General features: G+C 43.9%; 1 protein-coding gene across 1 annotated transcript in view; it reads left to right on the plus strand.

Moving 5' to 3' along the window:
• The window catches only part of LOC132402155 (dynamin-2-like), a 246922-nt gene that overhangs the window by 92626 nt on the left and 136121 nt on the right, over window positions 1-18175 (plus strand). The gene's annotated exons all lie outside the window — the stretch shown is intronic.

Genomic DNA, 18175 nt, shown 5'->3' on the forward strand with positions numbered 1-18175 from the left:
TTTCAAGTTCCTGGGTGTCAAGATCTCTGGGAATCTAACCTGATCCCAACATATCGATGCAGCTATAAAGAAGGCAAGACAGTGACTATACTTCATTAGGCGTTTGAAGAGATTTGGTGTGTCAACAAAAACACACAAAAGCTTTGACAGCTGTAGCGTGGAGAGCATTCTGACAGGCTGCATCACTGTCTGGAGGGGCTACTGCACAGGACCAAAAAAAAAGCAGCTTCAGAGGGTTGTAAATTTAGTTGGCTCCATCTTGGGTACTAGCCTACAAAGTACCCAGGACATCTTCAGGGAGCGGTGTCTCAGAAAGGCAGCATCCATCATTAAGGACCTCCAGCACCCAGGGCATGCCCTTTTCTCACTGTTACCATTGGGTAGGAGGTGCAGAAACCTGAAGGCACACACTCAGCAATTTAGGAACAGCTTCTTCTCTGTCATCTGATCCTTAAATGAATATTGAACCCATGAATACTTATAAAATATATATTATTTCTGTTTTTGCATGATTTTTAAAATTTATTCAATATACATATACTGTGATTGATTTCCTTATTTATTTTTTATATTATGTATTACATTGAACTGCTGCTACTAAATTAGCAAATTTCATAACACATGCCAGTGATAATAAACCTAATTCTAATTCTGCAGTTAGTAACCTTTTGTGCCATTAGCAGGATTCATTGTTTTGTATCAAAATTCTGAGGTTGAATTTGTCACAATTGCCTGCATCAAGTTTGCTTTGTATAGATAGTTTTATATGATGTATGGGGGGGAAAATGAAATAAATTCAAATAGAAAGGTCTATTTCTCATTCTGTTATGAGATGAGATTGTGTTTTTTTTCAGGGGTATATGTTGCGTGTTTGTTATTTCAATATTATGGGCACTCCCCCCGCTTTACAAATGTTCACTTTACGCCTTTTTGCTTTTACAAAAGACCTACATTAGTAACCTGTTGTCGCATTACAAAGAGGATTTTCGCTTTTACGAAAATTTTCCCATGTAAATTAATGGTTCTTCGCTTTATGCCATTTAGGCTTAAGAAGGGTTTCATAGAAATGCTCTACCTTTGTAAAGGGGGGGGCACCCGTATTCGAGTACCTTTGTATATATTTTTTGACTGTGTTGTTTGTTTAATTATGGGTTATATGTAAAAATACATAATGTCATCATGATACCATGTGATTTGTGCATGCCTCACTTAAAGATGTAGTTACACCTGCATTTCAGAATCTGTATCTTCCTTTGAATTAATTTAATGTTTAGAAGTTACAAAACATAACATTGGCAATGAGGTATTTTTAAAATGCACCCAAGATGGGTGACCTTTTGCAATGAAGAGTAATTCAAATTTCAAAAGAGCGCAGCAAGAGCATCAATGAGTAAAAAGAAACAGCTAGCATGTGCACAGATGGTCTTCAGAAAAGAAGGCACAATCAAGCATTTTTTAAAACCAGAAAATGGAAGTATTTATGGGTTCAAAAAGAGCGAGTACTGGGTGATAATCATTTTTAAAAAAAATCAGAAAAGGCTGGATACATCAGAAATATTGATAAATTTGATCACTATATGGGTAATTGGCTCATGTATACTAAGTTATTGGAACAGTATTTTGAAGCAAATGAAATAGCCAATGTGCCAATTTTGCTGATTTCATTAGGTTTTAAAGCATACAGTTTGCTTCAAAAGTTTGACTGTTCCAACCAAACCATCAGAAATTAGGTTCGCTGCTCTTGCAAAAGTAATGCAGGAACACTTAGAATTGAAGCCATTTATTGATTGCAGTATGTTTTTGATTTCATAAGCAGAATCAAAAGGAAGGGGTATCCATTTCAGCATATGTGGCTGAATGGAAGAGATTTTCTGAGCATCGTCAATTCACCGATGGTCTTAATGATGCACTGAGAGATTGTTTAGTTTGTGGAATCTTAAAAGAAAACATTCAAAAATGCCTCCTAATTGAAGCACAGATTTCATCCAAATGGATAATGGAAGTCATTGTTTCAGTGGAAACTACAGACAAAGATGCAATTGAGTTGCAGTCAGGAATGAAAGTGAGCAAGAACAAAATTACATGTCCTGAACAGAAACCGGCCTGGCCATATAAATTGTGTTACTATTGTGGTAAGAGCTTAAATACACCAAGTAAATGCACATTTTAAGGCAAAACTTGCAGACAATGCAACAAAGTAGGACACATGCAAAGAACATGTTAGGCAGACAAAAATAACTGGTCTGCACAGAGAAGAGAAAGAAATAAAAAGTTCAGATGCAATTTCATAAAAGGGCATTAATCTGTATACTGTTGATGAAAAATCAAATAATGATGAGCGTGACACTGGGTAGCCCTAAGGTTTACAATGAAAACTTAACAAGAGACAAGCAATATGGCTTGCATCAGAAGTGAACAGCAAATTAATTAAAATGGAATTGGACACTGGCTTGGCTGTTTTACTCAGTCCACAAAATGAGCTTGAATGGCATTCCAAAGATACTAAACTGAAGCTTGCAGATATCCAACTAAGAACTTATACTGGGAGAAAAGGTAACTCCTGTCAGAATGCTATCTATTAACAGTGGAATACAACAACCAACAAGTCACATTGGTCTTGTATGTGTAAAACAGGAAGGTCGGCGCTGTGAGGTCCTGAGTAACTGAGGCAACTGCAACTTAAACGGAGATCCATTCACTATTTACGTACACATCCCCTGCAATAAAGCCAACTGAAAGCAAATTAAGAAAGGTGATGCCACAACTGTCTCCATATTGAGCACCATGAACCATTACCCAACAAAGGACAAACAGATGTTGATGCAACCTCTGAGCCTCCGGTTGGAAAGCACGTTGGCACAAGGAAGGGCCATGCAATGCTGCTCATAGGAAGCATGGAAGTGACAAAAACAGTGGTCTGATTGCAACATTTTTGTAGGCAATGTATCTGAGAAAGCTTCTGATATGTTGCTCAGGCAATTACTTCAGAAATGTGACTTGCTTTTAAGCTGGAAAAGAGTTTAAGGAGGTTCAGGAAAGTTGCAAGCATTCGGCTTTTGTGAGTATAAAGAACCAGAATCTATTTTGCATGTATTAAGGTTATTGCATGAGCTTCAAGTGGGAGACAGGCTGCTTATAAAAGTAGATCCAAAGACTGAAGCTCAACCTGATGAAAGCAGAAGGTTTGTCAGACAGTGTTGTGGATGAGGAGGCCAAGAGGAGAGATCCAATTGTAAAGGAAGCAATAGGAGGATGGAGAAGAAAATACTTCAGTGAACCAAATGCACCTTTCCAAAATCAAGCTGCACAAGTGAGAAGAAAAAAAGAGGGAAGAGACAGAGAGAAAGAATGGAATGAGAGAGATGATGTGAACGAAAGCTGTGAGAACCACATCCTGCAGTCTCAGAGTCAACTCCAGCAGCCACTGCGGAGGAACCTAAGATTGCTTCACATCCGCAAGTCTCACCTGCCAAGCAGAGTAATGCTCCTTGTTAGGAAAGATGTTATCCTTCAAGAGTAAGAAATCCATCACAGTTATTAATTCTTTAAGCCTGAATTAGACAATTTTTAAATTTACTATGCTGCAGATATCTGTATTCAGCGGTTGTATTATATAGTATGCTGTGTATATAGTTGAGATGCATTCTGTGTTGAGATGGAGTTTGTTGATAAGTAGGTTGATAAGCAAGTGTGTATTTGATATTTCAATAATATTTGAGTACTCTTGTATGTATAGTTTGATTAAATATTTCTAATAATTTATTACGGGTTATATGTAAAACTACATTAATTGCATGTGTCATCACGTTACCACGTGATGCATGCGCTCCTCGCTTGAAGCAAAGATGAAGTTACACCCACATTCTTCAGACTCCGTGTTTTCCTTTGAATTAATTTAATGCTTTGAAGTTATGAAATATAACGGTATATAGCTGACAGGGCCAGCATTTATTCCTAATTTCTAACTGCTTTTAAGAAGACAGTGGTGAGCTTTCATTTTGAGCCACTGCAGTAATGCAGTTATGTGACAACCGAGTTTTGCATGACAAAAAGTAATGGAATCAGCCCAGTCCATTCAATGCCATTCTCATCATTGAGTACACCTTCATGAAACATTGTCACTTGAAAGCAGCATCTGTCATCAGGCACTCCCACCATGCAGGCCAAGATTTTTGTGTTGTTGGTTTCTCTTCCCAGGAAGGTGGGACCTGTGCAGAAGGGATGGTTTGCACCTGAACTGCAGGGGGACTAATATCCTAGCGTGAAGGTTTGCTCATGCTGCACGGTGGTGTTTAAACTAGAGTTGCAGGGTGATGGGAACCAAAGTAACAGAACAGTTAATGGAGAAGTTGTGGAGACAAATGTTGTTAAGACTCCGAGTTATGAATCAAAACGCATGGCGTGACTAGTGTCCTGAGCTGCGTATATTTCTATGTGAGAAGTATTGTCAGAAAGGCAGATGGTAGTGCTGAAGATGAGGTAGCTGGTTTACAAACAGAGGCAATGTGTACTGAGGAGAGGTTGGTGATAGGGCAAAATTACAGTCAACAGGATGAGTTGGAATGTAAAAGGTAGACAAAAATTGAAAAGGGTGAATACAGGACTGAAGATGTTATTTTTGAATGCATGCAGTGTATGGAATCAGGTAGATGAATTTGTCGCACAGTTACAGAGTAGCGTATGTTTTTTTTATGTATGTATCACTGAATCATGGCTGAAAGAAGATTATAGCTTGGAGTTTAACATCCAAGGATACACATTGTATATAAAGGACAAGCAGATTGACAGAGGGGGTGGTGTGGCTCTGTTGATAAAAATGAAATCAAATCTTTTAAAAAGGTGACATAGGGTCAGAAGGTGTTGAATCATTGTGGGTAGAGCTAAGGAGCTGAAAGGGTAAAAAGACCCTGATGAGAGTTATATACAGAGACCCGTTCAGCAGTAAGGATGTGGTCTACAAGTTACAACAGGGTAATGTTACGATAGTCAAGGGGATTTCAATAAGCAGGTAGATTGGGAAAATCAGGTTGGTGCTGGATCCCAAGAGGGGGAATTTGTGGAATGCCTAAGAGATGGTTTTTTTGAGCAGCTTGCAGCTGAGGCCACTAGGGGATCAGCTATTGTTGATTGGGTGTTGTGCAATGAACTAGAATTGATCAGAGAGCTTAAGGTAAAAGAACTTTTAGGGGAAAGTGATCATAATATGATTGAATTCACCCTGAAATTTTAGGAGAAGCTAAAGTTAGATTTATCAGTATTACAGTGGAGTAAAGGGAATTACAGAGGCTGAGAGAGGAGTTAGTCAGAAATGACTGGAAAGGAACACTAGCAGGGATGATGGCAGAGCAGCATTGTCTGGAATTTCTCAAAGCAATTCGGAAGGCACAGGATATGTACATCCAAAAGAGGAAGAAGTATTTGAAAGGCATGATGATAGAACCATGACTAACAAGAGGAGTCAAAGCCAACATATTTGCCAAAGAGTGGTCATATAATAGAGCAAAAAATAGTGGGAAGTTAGGATTGGGAGGCATTTAAAAGCCAACAGAAGACAACTAAAAAAGTTGTTAAGATGGAATGTGGAAGTTAGCTAGCCAATAATATTATAGAGGGTACCAAAGGTTTCTTCAGATACATAAAGTGTGAAAGAGAGGTGAGTGGGTATTGGACTGTCGGGAATTGATACTGGATAGGTTGTTATGAGGGACAAGGAAACAGCAGACAAACTACAGAAGTATTTTGCATTTGTCTTCACTGTGGAAGATATTAGCAGTAAGGTGGAAGTTCCAGGTGTCAGGGGTCATGAATTTTGTGAAGTTACCATAAACTTGAGAGAAGGTTCTTGGGAAACTGAAAGTAGATAAAGTCACCTGGACCAGATGGTGTACACCCAGGATTCTGAAAAAAGCAGCTGAAAATATTGTGGAGGCATTAGTAAAGAACTTTCAAGAGTCACTAATTCTGGAATGGTTCTGGGAGACTGGAAAATTGCAAATGTCATTCCACTTTCAAGCAAGGAAACTATAGGCCAGTTAGTCTGAACTCAGTAGCTGTAGAGATGTTGGAGTTGATTATTAAGGATGAGGTCTCGGTATTTGGAGGCACATGATTGGCAGGAGACAATGAGTGGGAATAAAGAAGTCTTTTCTGGCTGAATGCCAGTAACTAGTGGTGTTCTGTAGGGGGCCAGTGTTGATTCTGCTTCTTTTAACATTACATATCAATGATTTAGATGATGTAATTGATGGCTTTGTGACCAAGTTTGTAGACGATACAAAGATGGATTGAGCGGCAGATAGTGTTGAGGAAGCAAGGTGCCTGCAGAAGGATTTTGACAGATTAAGAGAATGGGCAATGTAGTGGCAGATGAAATACAGTGTAGGGAAGTGTATGGTCATGCACTTTGGTGAAAGGAATAAAAGTATAGACTGTTTTCTAAATGGGGAGAAAACTCAGAAATCCGAGGAGGGACTTGGGAGCTTTGTACAGGATTCCCTAAAGGTTAACTTGTAGTTTGAGTTGTTGGCAAGTAAGGTAAATGCAATGCTAGCATTCATTTCAAGAGGTCAGGAATATAAAAGCAAGAATATAATGTTGAGACTTTATAAAGCACAGGTCAAGCATTACAGTATTGCGAGCAGTTTTGAGCCCCTGAGAAAGGATATGCTGAAACTAGAGAGGGTTCAAAGGAGATTCACAAAAATGATTCTAGGTTTGAATGGCTTGTTATATGGAGAGTGTTTGATAGCTCTGGGCCTGTATTCACTAGAATTCAGAAGAATGATGAGTGACCTAACTGAAACCTACCAAGTGGTGAAAGACTTTGATAGTGTTGGTGTGGAGCGGATGTTCCCTATGGTGGGTGCTTCTAAGACCACAGGATTTAGCATCGGAATAAATGGGTGTCCTTTTAGAATGGTGACGAAGAGGTATTTCTTTAGCCAGAGAGAGATGAATCTCTGGAATTCTTTGCCACAGACAGCTGTGGAGGCCAAATCTTTATGTATATTTAGAGGTTAATAAATTTCTTGATTGGTCAGGCCATGAGGGGATACAGGGAGAAGACAGGAGATAGGGGCTGAGTGGAAAATTGGATCAGTTATCATGAAATGGCGGAGCTGAATCAATGGGCCAAATGGCCTAATTCTGCTCCTATAATGGTTTTATACAGGAGCCTCAGAAACCACACCACCAGGTTCAGGAATAGTTATTAACCCTCAACCATCAGGCTCTTGAACCAAAGGTGGTAACTTCACTTGCCCATCACTGAAATGTTCCCACAACCCATAGTCTTAACTTTCAAGGACTCTTCATATCATGTTCTTGATATTTATTATTTATTTCCTCATTATTATTGCTCTTATTATGTCTTCTTTTTGTATTTGGACAACTTGACTTTTGCACACCAGTTCAATGCCTAAGTTGATGCAGTTTTTCATTGGTTCTGCTATGGTTATTATTTTATGGATTTTTTGAGTATGTCCACAAGACAGTGAATCTCAGGATTGCATATGATGACATATGTGTACTTTCATAATAAACTTACTTTGAACTTTGTACTTTGAATGGCTTGCATGGCTCTATCAGTGGGGATTTAGGAGTCAACTGGATTGTGATAGATCTAAAGTCACCTACAAGCTTGACTAAGTAAGAAGAGCAAATTTCCTTCATGAAGTTTCTGTTAGTTTGTTGCTACTGAAGCTAGTTTTCTTTCTAATTCAGATAACTTTATTCAATTTAGATCCCATAGTTTAACTTTGCTGTTGTACCACCACAGTACACTATGATTAAATTTTGCACAACATTGCAGTTTGAATTTATACTTCATCTTCAACATAAAATAATGTTTAAATGTTTCACAAAAACATAACTATAATTTAGAACCCAAAAGCAGGACAACAGCAGCATGGCAGCTAGTAGTTCTACAGAGAGCCGGTGATTCAGTTGGTGTAAAGTTTGTATTTTCTTTCTGTTTCTTACTCCAGACTCCTCCTGCATCCATAAACCATGTAGGGTTGGTAGCTTTGGTGTAAATACCCTTTTGTGTGTAGATGAGTGAGTCTGAAGGGTGTGTTGCAGGTGACAGGAGATGTTGAAACAAATATGGAAATATTAAAGTGTTATTGTAACCATTCCTGATGGTCAGCATGGATTTTGATGAAGAATCTATTTTCATGTTGTATTGCTGTACGAGGAAAAGGGGGAGTCAGTTTTGATTTGTTGGTCCATGGCCGCCTTTAGGTGCCAGATGAGGCCACCTTCCGGGTGGAGGAGCAACACCTTATATTACGTCTAGGTACCATCTAACCTGATGGTATGAATATCAATTTCTCCTTTTGGTGAAACAAATTACCCCCACTTCATTTATTCCCATTCTGACCTTTTACTTATTCTCACCCGCCTATTACTTCCTCAAGTCTTCCCCTTCCCTGTCTTCTATGGTCCGTTCTCCCCACCTATCAAATTCCTCCTCCTCTAGTCCTTGAATTGAATTGACTTTATTTCTTACATCCTTTACATACATGAGTGAAAATCTCTACATTATGTCTCCTTCTAAGTATGCAATGTGCAATCATAGTAATTAATAATTTGTAATAAATAGAACAGTCAATGTAACATAGTACACCCAGATCAGCGTGAGTTAATCAGTCTGATGGCCTGGTGGAAGAAGCTGTCCTGGCTTTTATGCTGCGGTACTGTTTCCCAGATGGTAGCAGCTGGAATAGATTATGGTTGGGGTGACTCGGGTCCCCAATGATCCTTTGTGATCTTTCCCATCCACTTGACTTCATCTATCACCTTCCAGCTAGACTCTTTCCCCTTCCCTACCTTTTTTATTCTGGGATTTTCTCCCTTTCTCGGTCCTGAAGAACCGCCTCAGCTGAAAACATCGGCTATCTATTCATTTCCATAGATGCTGCCTGACCTGTTGAATTACTCCAGCTTTTTGTGTGTGTTGCTTTGTACTTCTAGCATCTGCAGACTTCTTTGTGTTTCTAATTAAAAACTTGGCCAGACACATGAATTTTAAAGAGGATCTGAAAGGAAAATGTGAAGATGGAGGGACAGTGAGATTTACAAAATGAATTGCAGAAAGTAGTGCTGAGATTTCTTGGTGTCATTCAAGTCCATTTACTAGAGCTTCTGTATTTTAAAGTAGGATGTTTGGTCAATAGACAACATTTAAGAATGCAAAATCTGATTTATTTTTTCTTTAACCCTCAGCTTCCTGAGCTTAGTACTGATGTCATTGGTAATTTCCAAGTTACTGCTATTGCTGATATCACTCATCTTATCAGGGATTAATTTTGTGATACAAGCAAGAATTCAAGGATTGGAAGTTTGTACGTGCAGTTTAAGACCGAATCTGATTAAATCAGATTAATCTGGTCAGGTTTGAAGTTTTTATGCTATTTTGCTAAATCTTAAGGAACTTATTCCAATCAATTTGGTGCTATTATATCTATATATAACACCAATTTTCACTGCCTCCGATATAGGATATGGAAGTCAAAACCACGTTTACAATCTCAGACATATAGCATTTGGCATTTAGAACAGAGATTAGCAGAAATGTCTTCACCCTTCATCGGGGGAAAAAAGACTGGAAATGACAGCTGTCAAGGTAAATTCCAGTGATCTAGTTCTGAGTACCTGGATACAATATTGCAAGAGGTTTAAGCAAACCTTAAGAATATTTAGGACTTAAAAATACATTCTCAGGTACTGTATTCTACCTCTAGCCATAGTGCAGTTCACAATTTCCTATTCGACCCAAAGTCATTCATGAACCAGCCTATGGTCTTGTGGCGGCTCATTTCCTAGCGTATGCGAACCGACTCACAATTAGATAGCCTACGGGGGTTTGCGAGCACAGAGCTTTGGAGCCTCTTCGCCATGGGGGGCCGGTTGACAGAGGCTTAAAAGTGAGGCTGAAGTTTTCGAATAAAGTTTTTCCTTCGACTGCAGTTACCGACTCCGTGTCGTAATTTTAGCGCTGTTTGTAGCACACCGCCACAATTGGTGACCCCGACGGTCCAAACGATTTTTGGACCAGAAATGACCGACGCCGCCTCTGTTCATGCGGTTTCGTTGACACTGCCGGGTTTCTGGACACAGCGCCCGGACCTATGGTTCCAGCAAGCCGAAGCCCAATTCCACGTTCGCCGGATCACCTCAGAAGACACCCGCTACTACTACGTGGTGGGCTCCCTCGACCAGGACACAGCGGCCCAGGTCGCGGAGTTCGTACAGTCGCCCCCGGCAGACGGCAAGTACACGGAATTCAAAGCCCTGCTCCTCAGGACTTTCAGACTCTCACGGCGCGAGCGGGCTGCCCGTTTACTGCACCTGGATGGCTTGGGCGACAGACCTCCATCGGCTTTAATGAACGAGATGTTGTCTCTGGCCGAGGGACACACAGGCCTCATGTTTGAGCAGGCATTCCTGGAGCAGCTGCCCGAGGACATACGCCTGCTGCTGTCCGACGCGGATTTCAGTGACCCCCGGAAGGTGGCAGCCCGGGCGGACTTGCTGTGGAACGCCAAAAAGGTGAGCGGGGCGTCCATCGCACAGATCTCCCAGCCACGCTCCCGGCAGCAAACCAGTCCAGGCCCGGCCGCAGAGCCCACTAACCCCCGGCCCAATGACCACTGGTGCTTCTACCACCAGCGGTGGGGCGCAGAAGCCCGCCGTTGCCGCCCGCCCTGCAAGTTCCCGGGAAACGCCAGGGCCAGCCGCCGCTGATGGCTACGGCGGCTGGCCATCGGGATAGCCTCCTGTATGTGTGGGATAGCAGGTCGGGACGCCGCTTTTTGGTCGATACTGGGGCTGAGGTCAGCGTTTTACCTCCGACAAGTTACGACACTCGCAGCAGGGCACCGGGTCCCCCCCTGAGGGCCGTGAATGGCAGCACAGTAAGGACCTATGGCACCCGTCAGGTGCAGCTACAGTTCGGCCCCAGCCAGTTCACGTGGGACTTCACACTGGCCGCCGTAGCCCAACCGCTTCTGGGTGCGGATTTTTTGCGAGCTCACAGCCTGCTGGTTGACCTGCCCAGGAAGAGACTGGTACACGCCGAGACCTTTCAGACGTTCTCCCTGGGCGCGGCCCAGTTGCCAGCCCCTCACCTCGGCTCCATCATGCTGTCCGACAACGACTTCACCAGGGTCCTGGCGGAGTTCCCATCGGTTCTGGCACCGCAGTTCACAGCAGCCATGCCCAGGCACGGCGTACAGCACCACATCCCGACACAGGGACCACCCCTCCATGCCCGTGCTCGGCGGCTTCCCCCGGACAAGCTCCGACTGGCGAAGGAGGAGTTCCAGAGAATGGAGGAATTGGGGATCATCCGGCGGTCCGACAGCCCCTGGGCTTCCCCCCTGCACATGGTGCCCAAAGCGACGGGGGGCTGGAGACCGTGCGGCGACTACCGCAGGCTGAACGAGGCTACCACACCGGACCGCTACCCTGTGCCACACATTCAGGACTTTGCGACAAACCTGCACGGCGCCCGGATCTTCTCCAAGGTCGACCTTGTCCGAGGGTACCATCAAATCCCGATGCATCCTGACGACGTCCCCAAGACGGCTCTCATCACCCCGTTTGGCCTCTTCGAGTTCCTCCGCATGCCGTTCGGCCTGAAGAATGCCGCACAGACATTCCAGCGGCTAATGGACGCGGTGGGACGGGACCTGGACTTCGCGTTCATCTATTTGGATGACATCCTCATAGCCAGCGGCAGTCGTCAGGAGCATCTGTCCCACCTCCGTCAACTCTGCGCCCGACTGAGTGAGTACGGTCTTACAATCAACCCTGCCAAATGCCAGTTCGGACTTGATACCATTGACTTCCTGGGCCACAGGATTACTAAAGACGGGGCAACCCCTCTGCCCGCTAAGGTAGATGCGGTCCGCCACTTCCCCCGACCCACCACGGTCAAAGGCCTTCAGGAATTCGTAGGTATGGTCAATTTCTACCGCCGCTTCCTCCCTTCAGCTGCCCGGATCATGCGCCCCCTGTTCGCCCTGATGTCGGGTCCGAGCAAGGACATTACCTGGGACGAGGAGTCCGCCGCCGCTTTCGTTCAAACGAAGGAAGCTTTGGCTGACGCCGCAATGCTAGTCCATCCCAGAATGGACACCCCTACCGCCCTCACAGTGGACGCATCAAACACGGCAGTCGGTGGGGTGCTGGAGCAGCTCATCGCAGGTCGCTGGCAACCCCTGGCGTTTTTCAGCAAACACCTGCGGCCACCCGAGCTCAAGTACAGTGCTTTTGACCGGGAACTGTTGGCGCTCTACCTGGCAATCCGGCATTTCAGGTACTTCCTAGAGGGTCGGCCCTTCACCGCGTTCACGGACCACAAACCGCTTACCTTTGCGTTTACGAAAGCATCCGACCCCTGGTCATCCCGCCAGCAACGCCACCTGTCCTACATCTCTGAATACACGACGGATGTCCGGCACGTCTCGGGTAAGGACAATGTCGTGGCGGATGCGCTCTCTCGCCCTACCGTTCATGCCCTTTCCCAAGGGGTAGACTTTGAGGCACTGGCAGAGGCACAGCAGGTAGATGAGGAGATTCCGAGTTACAGGACTGCAGTCTCTGGTTTGCAGCTCCAGGACCTCCCCGTGGGCCCAGGTGAGAGGACCCTACTCTGTGACGTCGCCACCAACCAGCCCCGTCCGGTCGTCCCCGCAGCCTGGCGGCGACGTGTTTTCGACTCCATTCATAACTTGGCGCATCCCTCCATCCGGACAACTGTCCGGATGGTTTCCAGCAGGTTCGTTTGGCACGGACTCCGCAAACAGGTCAGTGAATGGGCCAGGACGTGCATGCACTGCCAGACGGCCAAGGTTCAGCGGCACACCAAAGCCCCACCGCAGCAGTTCCATCCCACCCACCGGCGTTTCGACCACATTCATGTGGATATCGTGGGCCCCCTGCCAGTGTCGCGCGGAGCGCGTTACCTCCTGACTATCGTGGACCGGTTCACAAGATGGCCAGAGGCGGTCCCGCTCACCGACACCACCTCCGAATCTTGCGCCCGAGCCCTGATCGCCACCTGGATATCCCGCTTTGGTGTACCAGCCCACATTACCTCCGACAGAGGCGCCCAGTTCACCTCCAGCCTGCGGTCAGCTATGGCCAGCCTTTTGGGGACTCAGCTGCACCACACCACTGCCTACCACCCACAGTCGAACGGGCTAGTGGAGCGTTTCCACCGTCACCTGAAGTCGGCCCTCATGGCCCGCCTGCGAGGAGCCAACTGGGCGGACGAGCTTCCCTGGGTCCTTCTCGGCATCCGCACAGCGCCCAAGGACGACCTGCACGCCTCGTCGGCCGAGTTGGTATACGGCGCGCCCCTGGCCGTCCCCGGGGAGTTCCTACCAGCCCCGAGGGGGCAAGAGGAAGAACCCGCTGCAGTCCTGGGCAGACTTCGCGAGAAGCTCGGTAACCTGGCCCCCATACCCACTTCACAGCATGGGCGGCACCCGACCTGCGTACCCAAAGACCTACGGAACTGTAAGTTTGTGTTTGTACGAAGGGGCGGGCATCGGCCACCGCTGCAGCGGCCATACGAGGGGCCGTTTACGGTGCTCCGGAACAACGGGTCCACGTTCGTGCTGGACGTTGGGGGGAAGGAGGAGGTTTTCACGGTGGACCGCCTCAAGCCGGCCCATGTGGACCTGGCGCAACCGGCCGAGTTTCCGGCGCCTCGGCGCAGAGGCCGACCTCCCAAGCAGGTTCTGGCCCAGGCTGTGGACATTGGGGGGTGTATCGCCGGTTCTGGGGGGGGGTTATGTGGCGGCTCATTTCCTAGCGTATGCGAACCGACTCACAATTAGATAGCCTACGGGGGTTTGCGAGCACAGAGCTTTGGAGCCTCTTCGCCATGGGGGGCCGGTTGACAGAGGCTTAAAAGTGAGGCTGAAGTTTTCGAATAAAGTTTTTCCTTCGACTGCAGTTACCGACTCCGTGTCGTAATTTTAGCGCTGTTTGTAGCACACCGCTACAGTCTCACTTTTAAGGACTACAGCAGTATGCAAAAGTTTCAGGCACATATATATAGTGAGGGTACCTAAAACTTTTGCACAGTATTGTAGTATTTTTATGTATTGCACTGTACTGCTGCCGCAAAAAAAAAACAAATCTCATGACATACGTGAGTGATGATAAACCTGATTCTGAAATGGGTCTCTAGCGTGGACTGAGAGTTGGAAGGGGGCAGGGAGAGGGAAATAATGGTTGGGAAAAGAGGAGGGGAGAGGAGAGGGAACAGGAAGCACCAGAGAGACACTCTGTAATGATCAGTTGTTAGGAATCAAATGACCTTGCCTGGTGTCTCAGGGCTGGGTGTGTCAGAACCCAATCCACCTCTCCCTATCCCTGGCATTCCTTCTCTACCATGTTTCACACCTCTCCCGCAGTGCTCTGTCCTCACCATTCCTAACATCCTTTGCTCCCGCCAGATTCACAAATTTATTGTCCACTCCACGTTGACAAATACAGTACTGTGCAGAAGTCCTGGGCACTCAAGATGTGTGCCTAAGACTTTTGCACAATACTATATACAGGTCATAATCTCAATACTGTTTATTGGTTTTTTATTTGCACATTTGTTCTTTTACACATTGGTTTCTTTGTCAGTGTGTGTTTTTCATTGATTCTGTTGCATCTTTTTTTACTGTGAATGCCTGAAAAAATAATCTCAAGATAATAACTGGTTACATATGTCTTTTGATAAAAAAAATTTACTCTGTACTTTGATAAGAACTCATGCTTTACATTCAAGAGCTTCAATATACTGCCACAATAATGCTCCCAACATTATTTTACACTGCTATATTAGAGTAACTCAGCAAGTCAGGCAGCATCTGGAGGGCAATAATGTCAGTATTTCAGGTTGATACTCTTCATTAGGACACAACAATGGGAAGCAATAGCTTAGTGAAGGGAAGCAGAGTGGTTCTATCCACCAACCTGTGAAAGTGATGCTTTTTTGTATTACTGGAATATAATGAATTTTTTTTCTCCATAGCTGCACTAAATTAATTAATCAATATTCTTATGTCAAATCATCCCTGTTGTGATGGATTTGCTGACTGCAAAATTCTAAACACCAATGAAGACCTTAAGTCCTATCCAATATAAATAGCCACGGGTACCCTTGCTGAAAGGAGGTTATACTGTAACTACCCAATCTTCAAAGACTAGTTTATTCCCCTGTTTATGCTCCACCATGCCAATACCCACTACTAGACTGGTGGGTGGGTCACTGCTAAGGGGAAGATGCTTCCAGCTAACAAAAACACGAGGTTAACAAAGTAGTTCATTTATTTTGTTTATTTTTAGCGATACATGTTTAAATTCAAACAACATCTGCTCTCAGAGGATTTTTATCTTATAAAATACTTACAAATTACAACCATTTCTAAAACAAAGCATTTCCAAAACACACATACAATCCCTAAAAAGACATACCCATGAGCTGCACACAGACTAGACATCTGTTACAGCTATCAAAGGCAGAGGAATAGATTCTAGTTCGTTCCATGCTTCTTGATGTTCCTGGATCATTCCTAAAAAGCCTGAAATTCTCTCTTCATTCATACTATTTCTTTACCACTTGGGTAGCTTCACACACATGCAGTAACTTTCCAGATAACTTTGAACAGAAGTGATCTGAAAGCTTCTAGGAGACGCATTTCCCAGGTACTCTCAATTAATGTTGTGGAGCTAACTCTGTGAGTACATAAATCTTCCAACTATTCATTGATCCACTATTGATATGCTAAATGATAAGATCTATCTGGTCTACAAGCTTCCTTGTGCTAAACAACTTAGATGCTACCCTAAAGAAGTTTAAATCTTCCCTTTAATGGCAGTTCAATGAAACCTCCTCTCTTGTTCTTTGCTGCCTCCCAACTCTTCAACGATGTGTTCCCCCTTCCCTTTCTTTCTTGATCTTCTACCCTCTTCTATCAGATTCCCCCTTCTCCAGACAGTTACCTCTTTCACCTATTAACTTCCCAGTCCTTTACCTGACCCTTCCCTTTACCAGTTTCAGCTATCACCTGTCACCTTGTTAATCTAATGCCCCTCCCTTTCCCCAATCGTCTTGATGTAACTTCTCATCTTTTGTTCCAGTCCTGATGAAGAGTCCTGGCCTGAAATGTTGACTGTTTACTCTTTTCCATAGATACTGCCTGGCCTGCTGAATTCCTCCAGCATTTTGTGTGTGTTGCTTGAATTACTAATGTCTGCAGGTTTTCTCATTTTTGTGCTACTATTACATTGCAAAGTTTCTTCCAGGGATGTCTACCCTGAAGAAGTTCATATCTTCTCTTTGGAGTTCAGTGAAACTCTCTCTCACAGTCTCCCCTCTGTGATCTCTGCTGCCCTCCAACTCTTTAACCATGTGCTCCTCCTTCCATTTTTTCCATGGTCTTCTACCCTCTCTTATCAGATTCCTGCTTCTCCAGCTCTTTACCTCACCTTCCCCCTTAACCAGTTTCACCTTTCACCTATCACCTTGTACTACTTCCTCCTCTCTCCCACCTTCTTGACCTAACTCCTCATCTTTTGTTCCAGTCTTGATGAAAGGCCTTGACTCGGAATGTTTTCCATGAATGCTGCCTGGCCTGCTGAGTTCCTCCAGCATTTGGTGTGTGTAACTAAGCCAACTTATCTAGTTTGAAGCAAGCCAAATTAAATAACCCATTGTCTTATACTGCATTGTCTTGTATTAAGGAAAAGAGAAAACAGAGAAATCCTGACTTCTTAGCTTGAATCAGTAGAAATGAGAAAAAGATGGAATTTGTAAAGAAGAAAGTAATAACAGAGCACCCAGAAAGAATAATAAGATGAACAAAGTCAGCATCAGCTTATGAAAGGATAATCATTTTTGACTATTCTATCAGTTTCTTGTCACTAGTGAAGTAGATGAGGGGGATTCAATGGATGTGATGAATTTAGATTTTCACAGGAAATTGAAGGTGGTATATTGAAATACATTAAGAAATAGCACATGCAGAAAGCAGATTTGGAGTAAAAGGGTCTGGCTCAGGTTAACAGGCTATAAATAATGGAGTGCCACAGGGATCAGTGTTTGTACCCCAGTGTACATTCACAGTGTACATAAATGATTTGGCTAAGGAGACCAAATGTCAAATATCTAGGTCCATTGACAATAAATGAGGTGAGATTGTGAGTAAGGAATATTGTAAGCAAGCTTTAAGGGACTTTAGACAAGGGAAATGAGTAGCAAGAGCAAGGCAGAAAGAATATCTTCTGGGGAAAAAATATAAGATTGTTCAATGTGGTGCATGAAAAAGTTGATATTCAAAGTGTGCTGGGTGACTTGCTCATTGGACTGTGGAAGCTAATATTCAGATGTAGCAAATAATTAGGAAAGTAAATAGTGCATACTTTTTTTACAGAAAGATAATTTTTTGTAGGAATGCAATGAAATTAGTTATACAGAGCCTTCATGAGATCTCATCTCTAGTATTGATCTCATTATAAAAAAAAAGATATTCTTACCATTGAAGCAGTGTAGTGATAATTCTCCAGTGATAATTGGTGAATGAAGTGAGATAAAATAAGCTTGGTCTGTCTTCTCTGGAACTTAGAAAAATGGATGCAATCCCAATGAAACTTAAATAATTTCTGTATGGCTTGACAGGATGAACATAATAAGAAAGTTCCCCCTGGCTGAGAAGTCTAGAGACGTAGATTAGTCTCACAATTAGCAATAGGTCATTAGGACCGAGATGAGGAGAAATTTCTTTGTTCAGTGGGTCATTATAATTTTTGACTCTAGAATTTGTGGAAGTTCATTATTCAGAGAGAGTTTGATAAATGTCTGGTTATCACGGGATTGAAATATAAGGACATTGTGCAGGAAAATGGGTTTGAAGCTGAATAGCATTCATGATCTTGCTGATAGGTGGTGCAGGATCGGGCCAGATGGTTTATGCCAGCTCCTCCTTGAGTTCTTATGCAAATTATAGATTTCTCTCTGAGTTGTGGAGCGTAATGATCTCCTTTGTACAACAATGACAGTAGACTCTAAGATGAAAACTGTTGGCATTTGCTCTTGGGTCAGTAAGTTTGTAACTCCCCACAAATACAAATGTTCCAGGTTTGTTCTCAGTGCTGTCACTCTCAA

This window comes from Hypanus sabinus, chromosome 11, assembly GCF_030144855.1.
Source record: "Hypanus sabinus isolate sHypSab1 chromosome 11, sHypSab1.hap1, whole genome shotgun sequence".
In the NCBI taxonomy this organism is placed as follows: Eukaryota; Metazoa; Chordata; class Chondrichthyes; order Myliobatiformes; family Dasyatidae; genus Hypanus; species Hypanus sabinus.